Consider the following 7,728-nt stretch of genomic DNA (forward strand, 5'->3'; position numbering starts at 1 on the left):
AATCAGAAAGTACGTGGCACGAGACCCATTTTTATGAAATTCTTTATTACTGTGACTATATGGTCCATGAACCCAATGCTTGTCCATTTGGAAAATTAAAGAGATAAGAGTAAATGTACTTACACATACCATCTGCTAGTGAAGGTACTACTGTGTATCTAGGGGCTATCCAATCACAATCACAGCAGATCTCATCAGGCTCCTGCATTGCCAAGTGTCAAAGATACATATTGCATTTAAAAATTTAATGCATCCGTTTAGCACAAGGTTTCTTACCATGCATTTATCGCGTTGGGAAAGTGCCCCCTTCAAGTTCAATCCCATCATGTTAGTGCTCTTGGTTTCGCCATCATCGCCTAAGAAAGTTAGATTGGCAGCTGTCATTATATTTGAGCTAGGTTCCTTGTATTTCTCCATTATTGACAAAACTTTTGCTGTCATCTTCTCTTCTGGATAAGGTTTAAACATGATGAGTAATGGAAATGTGGAACTCATATAGAAATAACTTGCCAAAATTTGCCACACTTCTAGTGAACTACAAAAAAACAAATTCATAACTTTGATAATGGTGAACAGTACATGCATTGTTCACTATTAAAAATTCACAAAATTTTTATTTTTGTGTAGCTCACATGTTAACATATTTCATCTAGAAACATTATACACTTGTGGAATGCATCCATATGAACATACGTACAAAAACCTATGATTTTTTCAAACTTCAAACTATGGTTTTTGATAATTTTAAAATCAAAGCTCCAAAATTTCTCACTCGCAAAACCTATCAGATAAACAGGAATGCAATTGCTAAATTAGCAATAATAAGCAACCTTCCGAAAAGTGCTACAATTTTAGGAAAATTTAACCCACTCAGATGCACATTAGTGAAATTCCACCCAAAAGCAAGTTTGAACAAGTTCCCCCCAAAAAGGAAAACTCAATAAAATAATGGTAAAAATAATTCGTTTGAGCACCTGGTTAGCACGCACGTGCACAACGCAACACAGTACAAACTCATGCTACACAAATCATTATAACTTTCATACATCAGAACAACAAATAGCTAAGTTGCTTTATTTCACTCTTTACGAATATTTGCCCCAAAGGCCTAGTAGTTCCCAGCTAGCAACTTTGCATGAGTTATCATTTTGTCCTTTTTCCTCTGCCTTCTTGCCAAGCTCCAGTATCATATTGGCAGGTGAAGACCACCTCGCATCATGTGCGGTCGGATGAGCATCGCCAGTGATGCTCATCTCGAAAGTGCTTTATAGAGCTGACCACTTGAAAATTCTTTTGCCCAAGCATGCTAAGCATAGTACACAATGTACGCTAACAGTTCAATGCATGATACTAAGGGGATACTATAGGGATTGGATTCAATTAACGCTAATCAGGAAGTACGTGGCACGAGACCCATTTTTATGAAATTCTTTATTACTGTGACTATATGGTCCATGAACCCAATGCTTGTCCATTTGGAAAATTAAAGAGATAAGAGTAAATGTACTTACACATACCATCTGCTAGTGAAGGTACTACTGTGTATCTAGGGGCTATCCAATCACAATCACAGCAGATCTCATCAAGCTCCTGCTGTGACAAGTGTCATAGAAGCATATTGCATTTAAAAATTTAATGCATCCGTTTAGCACAAGGTTTCTTAACATGCATTTATCGCGTTGGGAAAGTGCCCCTTCAAGTTCAATCCCATCATGTTAGTGCTCTTGGTTTCGCCATCATCGCCTAAGAAAGTTAGATTGGCAGCTGTCATTATATTTGAGCTAGGTTCCTTGTATTTCTCCATTATTGACAAAACTTTTGCTGTCATCTTCTCTTCTGGATAAGGTTTAAACATGATGAGTAATGGAAATGTGGAACTCATATAGAAATAACTTGCCAAAATTTGCCACACTTCTAGTGAACTACAAAAAAACAAATTCATAACTTTGATAATGGTGAACAGTACATGCATTGTTCACTATTAAAAATTCACAAAATTTTTATTTTTGTGTAGCTCACATGTTAACATATTTCATCTAGAAACATTATACACTTGTGGAATGCATCCATATGAACATACGTACAAAAACCTATGATTTTTTCAAACTTCAAACTATGGTTTTTGATAATTTTAAAATTGAAGCTCCAAAATTTCTCACTCGCAAAACCTATCAGATAAACAGGAATGCAATTGCTAAATTAGCAATAATAAGCTACCTTCCAAAAAGTGCTACAATTTTAGGAAAATTTAACCCACTCAGATGCACATTAGTGAAATTCCACCCAAAAGCAAGTTTGAACAAGTTCCCCCCAAAAAGGAAAACTCAATAAAATAATGGTAAAAATAATTCGTTTGAGCACCTGGTTAGCACGCACGTGCACAACGCAACACAGTACAAACTCATGCTACACAAATCATTATAACTTTCATACATGAGAACAACAAATAGCTAAGTTGCTTTATTTCACTCTTTACGAATATTGGCCCCAAAGGCCTAGTACTTCCCAGCTAGCAACTTTGCATGAGTTATAATTTTGTCCTTTTTCCTCTGCCTTCTTGCCAAGCTCCAGTATCATATTGGCAGGTGAAGACCACCTCGCATCATGTGCGGTCGGATGAGCATCGCCAGTGATGCTCATCTCGAAAGTGCTTTATAGAGCTGACCACTTGAAAATTCTTTTGCCCAAGCATGCTAAGCATAGTACACAATGTACGCTAACAGTTCAATGCATGATACTAAGGGGATACTATAGGGATTGGATTCAATTAACGCAAATCAGAAAGTACGTGGCACGAGACCCATTTTTATGAAATTCTTTATTACTGTGACTATATGGTCCATGAACCCAATGCTTGTCCATTTGGAAAATTAAAGAGATAAGAGTAAATGTACTTACACATACCATCTGCTAGTGAAGGTACTACTGTGTATCTAGGGGCTATCCAATCACAATCACAGCAGATCTCATCAGGCTCCTGCATTGCCAAGTGTCAAAGATACATATTGCATTTAAAAATTTAATGCATCCGTTTAGCACAAGGTTTCTTACCATGCATTTATCGCGTTGGGAAAGTGCCCCCTTCAAGTTCAATCCCATCATGTTAGTGCTCTTGGTTTCGCCATCATCGCCTAAGAAAGTTAGATTGGCAGCTTTCATTATATTTGAGCTAGGTTCCTTGTATTTCTCCATTATTGACAACACTTTTGCTGTCATCTTCTCTTCTGGATAAGGTTTAAAGATGATGAGTAATGGAAATGTGGAACTCATATAGAAATAACTTGCCAAAATTTGCCACACTTCTAGTGAACTACAAAAAAACAAATTCATAACTTTGATAATGGTGAACAGTACATGCATTGTTCATTATTAAAAATTCACAAAATTTTCATTTTTGTGTAGCTCACATGTTAACATATTTCATCTAGAAACATTATACACTTGTGGAATGCATCCATATGAACATACGTACAAAAACCTAAGATTTTTTCAAACTTCAAACTATGGTTTTTGATAATTTTTAAATTGAAGCTCCAAAATTTCTCACTCGCAAAACCTATCAGATAAACAGGAATGCAATTGCTAAATTATCAATAATAAGCAACCTTCCGAAAAGTGCTACAATTTTAGGAAAATTTAACCCACTCAGATGCACATTAGTGAAATTCCACCCAAAAGCAAGTTTGAACAAGTTCCCCCCAAAAAGGAAAACTCAATAAAATAATGATAAAAATAATTCGTTTGAGCACCTGGTTAGCACGCACGTGCACAACGCAACACAGTACAAACTCATGCTACACAAATCATTATAACTTTCATACATGAGAACAACAAATAGCTAAGTTGCTTTATTTCACTCTTTACGAATATTGGCCCCAAAGGCCTAGTAGTTCCCAGCTAGCAACTTTGCATGACTTATCATTTTGTCCTTTTTCCTCTGCCTTCTTGCCAAGCTCCAGTATCATATTGGCAGGTGAAGACCACCTCGCATCATGTGCGGTCGGATGAGCATCGCCAGTGATGCTCATCTCGAAAGTGCTTTATAGAGCTGACCACTTGAAAATTCTTTTGCCCAAGCATGCTAAGCATAGTACACAATGTACGCTAACAGTTCAATGCATGATACTAAGGGGATACTATAGGGATTGGATTCAATTAACGCAAATCAGAAAGTACGTGGCACGAGACCCATTTTTATGAAATTCTTTATTACTGTGACTATATGGTCCATGAACCCAATGCTTGTCCATTTGGAAAATTAAAGAGATAAGAGTAAATGTACTTACACATACCATCTGCTAGTGAAGGTACTACTGTGTATCTAGGGGCTATCCAATCACAATCACAGCAGATCTCATCAGGCTCCTGCATTGCCAAGTGTCAAAGATACATATTGCATTTAAAAATTTAATGCATCCGTTTAGCACAAGGTTTCTTACCATGCATTTATCGCGTTGGGAAAGTGCCCCCTTCAAGTTCAATCCCATCATGTTAGTGCTCTTGGTTTCGCCATCATCGCCTAAGAAAGTTAGATTGGCAGTTTTCATTATATTTGAGCTAGGTTCCTTGTATTTCTCCATTATTGACAACACTTTTGCTGTCATCTTCTCTTCTGGATAAGGTTTAAAGATGATGAGTAATGGAAATGTGGAACTCATATAGAAATAACTTGCCAAAATTTGCCACACTTCTAGTGAACTACAAAAAAACAAATTCATAACTTTGATAATGGTGAACAGTACATGCATTGTTCATTATTAAAAATTCACAAAATTTTCATTTTTGTGTAGCTCACATGTTAACATATTTCATCTAGAAACATTATACACTTGTGGAATGCATCCATATGAACATACGTACAAAAACCTATGATTTTTTCAAACTTCAAACTATGGTTTTTGATAATTTTAAAATGGAAGCTCCAAAATTTCTCACTCGCAAAACCTATCAGATAAACAGGAATGCAATTGCTAAATTAGCAATAATAAGCAACCTTCCAAAAAGTGCTACAATTTTAGGAAAATTTAACCCACTCAGATGCACATTAGTGAAATTCCACCCAAAAGCAAGTTTGAACAAGTTCCCCCCAAAAAGGAAAACTCAATAAAATAATGGTAAAAATAATTCGTTTGAGCACCTGGTTAGCACGCACGTGCACAACGCAACACAGTACAAACTCATGCTACACAAATCATTATAACTTTCATACATGAGAACAACAAATAGCTAAGTTGCTTTATTTCACTCTTTACGAATATTTGCCCCAAAGGCCTAGTAGTTCCCAGCTAGCAACTTTGCATGAGTTATCATTTTGTCCTTTTTCCTCTGCCTTCTTGCCAAGCTCCAGTATCATATTGGCAGGTGAAGACCACCTCGCATCATGTGCGGTCGGATGAGCATCGCCAGTGATGCTCATCTCGAAAGTGCTTTATAGAGCTGACCACTTGAAAATTCTTTTGCCCAAGCATGCTAAGCATAGTACACAATGTACGCTAACAGTTCAATGCATGATACTAAGGGGATACTATAGGGATTGGATTCAATTAACGCTAATCAGGAAGTACGTGGCACGAGACCCATTTTTATGAAATTCTTTATTACTGTGACTATATGGTCCATGAACCCAATGCTTGTCCATTTGGAAAATTAAAGAGATAAGAGTAAATGTACTTACACATACCATCTGCTAGTGAAGGTACTACTGTGTATCTAGGGGCTATCCAATCACAATCACAGCAGATCTCATCAAGCTCCTGCTGTGACAAGTGTCATAGAAACATATTGCATTTAAAAATTTAATGCATCCGTTTAGCACAAGGTTTCTTAACATGCATTTATCGCGTTGGGAAAGTGCCCCTTCAAGTTCAATCCCATCATGTTAGTGCTCTTGGTTTCGCCATCATCGCCTAAGAAAGTTAGATTGGCAGCTGTCATTATATTTGAGCTAGGTTCCTTGTATTTCTCCATTATTGACAAAACTTTTGCTGTCATCTTCTCTTCTGGATAAGGTTTAAACATGATGAGTAATGGAAATGTGGAACTCATATAGAAATAACTTGCCAAAATTTGCCACACTTCTAGTGAACTACAAAAAAACAAATTCATAACTTTGATAATGGTGAACAGTACATGCATTGTTCACTATTAAAAATTCACAAAATTTTTATTTTTGTGTAGCTCACATGTTAACATATTTCATCTAGAAACATTATACACTTGTGGAATGCATCCATATGAACATACGTACAAAAACCTATGATTTTTTCAAACTTCAAACTATGGTTTTTGATAATTTTAAAATTGAAGCTCCAAAATTTCTCACTCGCAAAACCTATCAGATAAACAGGAATGCAATTGCTAAATTAGCAATAATAAGCTACCTTCCAAAAAGTGCTACAATTTTAGGAAAATTTAACCCACTCAGATGCACATTAGTGAAATTCCACCCAAAAGCAAGTTTGAACAAGTTCCCCCCAAAAAGGAAAACTCAATAAAATAATGGTAAAAATAATTCGTTTGAGCACCTGGTTAGCACGCACGTGCACAACGCAACACAGTACAAACTCATGCTACACAAATCATTATAACTTTCATACATCAGAACAACAAATAGCTAAGTTGCTTTATTTCACTCTTTACGAATATTTGCCCCAAAGGCCTAGTAGTTCCCAGCTAGCAACTTTGCATGAGTTATCATTTTGTCCTTTTTCCTCTGCCTTCTTGCCAAGCTCCATTATCATATTGGCAGGTGAAGACCACCTCGCATCATGTGCGGTCGGATGAGCATCGCCAGTGATGCTCATCTCGAAAGTGCTTTATAGACTGACCACTTGAAAATTCTTTTGCCCAAGCATGCTAAGCATAGTACACAATGTACGCTAACAGTTCAATGCATGATACTAAGGGGATACTATAGGGATTGGATTCAATTAACGCTAATCAGGAAGTACGTGGCACGAGACCCATTTTTATGAAATTCTTTATTACTGTGACTATATGGTCCATGAACCCAATGCTTGTCCATTTGGAAAATTAAAGAGATAATAGTAAATGTACTTACACATACCATCTGCTAGTGAAGGTACTACTGTGTATCTAGGGGCTATCCAATCACAATCACAGCAGATCTCATCAAGCTCCTGCAGTGACAAGTGTCATAGATACATATTGCATTAAAAAATTTAATGCATCCGTTTAGCACAAGGTTTCTTAACATGCATTTATCGCGTTGGGAAAGTGCCCCTTCAAGTTCAATCCCATCATGTTAGTGCTCTTGGTTTCGCCATCATCGCCTAAGAAAGTTAGATTGGCAGCTGTCATTATATTTGAGCTAGGTTCCTTGTATTTCTCCATTATTGACAACACTTTTGCTGTCATCTTCTCTTCTGGATAAGGTTTAAACATGATGAGTAATGGAAATGTGGAACTCATATAGAAATAACTTGCCAAAATTTCCCACACTTCTAGTGAACTACAAAAAAACAAATTCATAACTTTGATAATGGTGAACAGTACATGCATTGTTCACTATTAAAAATTCACAAAATTTTTATTTTTGTGTAGCTCACATGTTAACATATTTCATCTAGAAACATTATACACTTGTGGAATGCATCCATATGAACATACGTACAAAAACCTATGATTTTTTCAAACTTTAAACTATGGTTTTTGATAATTTTAAAATTGAAGCTCCAAAATTTCTCACTCGCAAAACCTATCAGATAA

This window comes from Triticum aestivum, chromosome 5D (genome assembly GCF_018294505.1).
Source record: "Triticum aestivum cultivar Chinese Spring chromosome 5D, IWGSC CS RefSeq v2.1, whole genome shotgun sequence".
NCBI classification, from domain to species: domain Eukaryota; kingdom Viridiplantae; phylum Streptophyta; class Magnoliopsida; order Poales; family Poaceae; genus Triticum; species Triticum aestivum.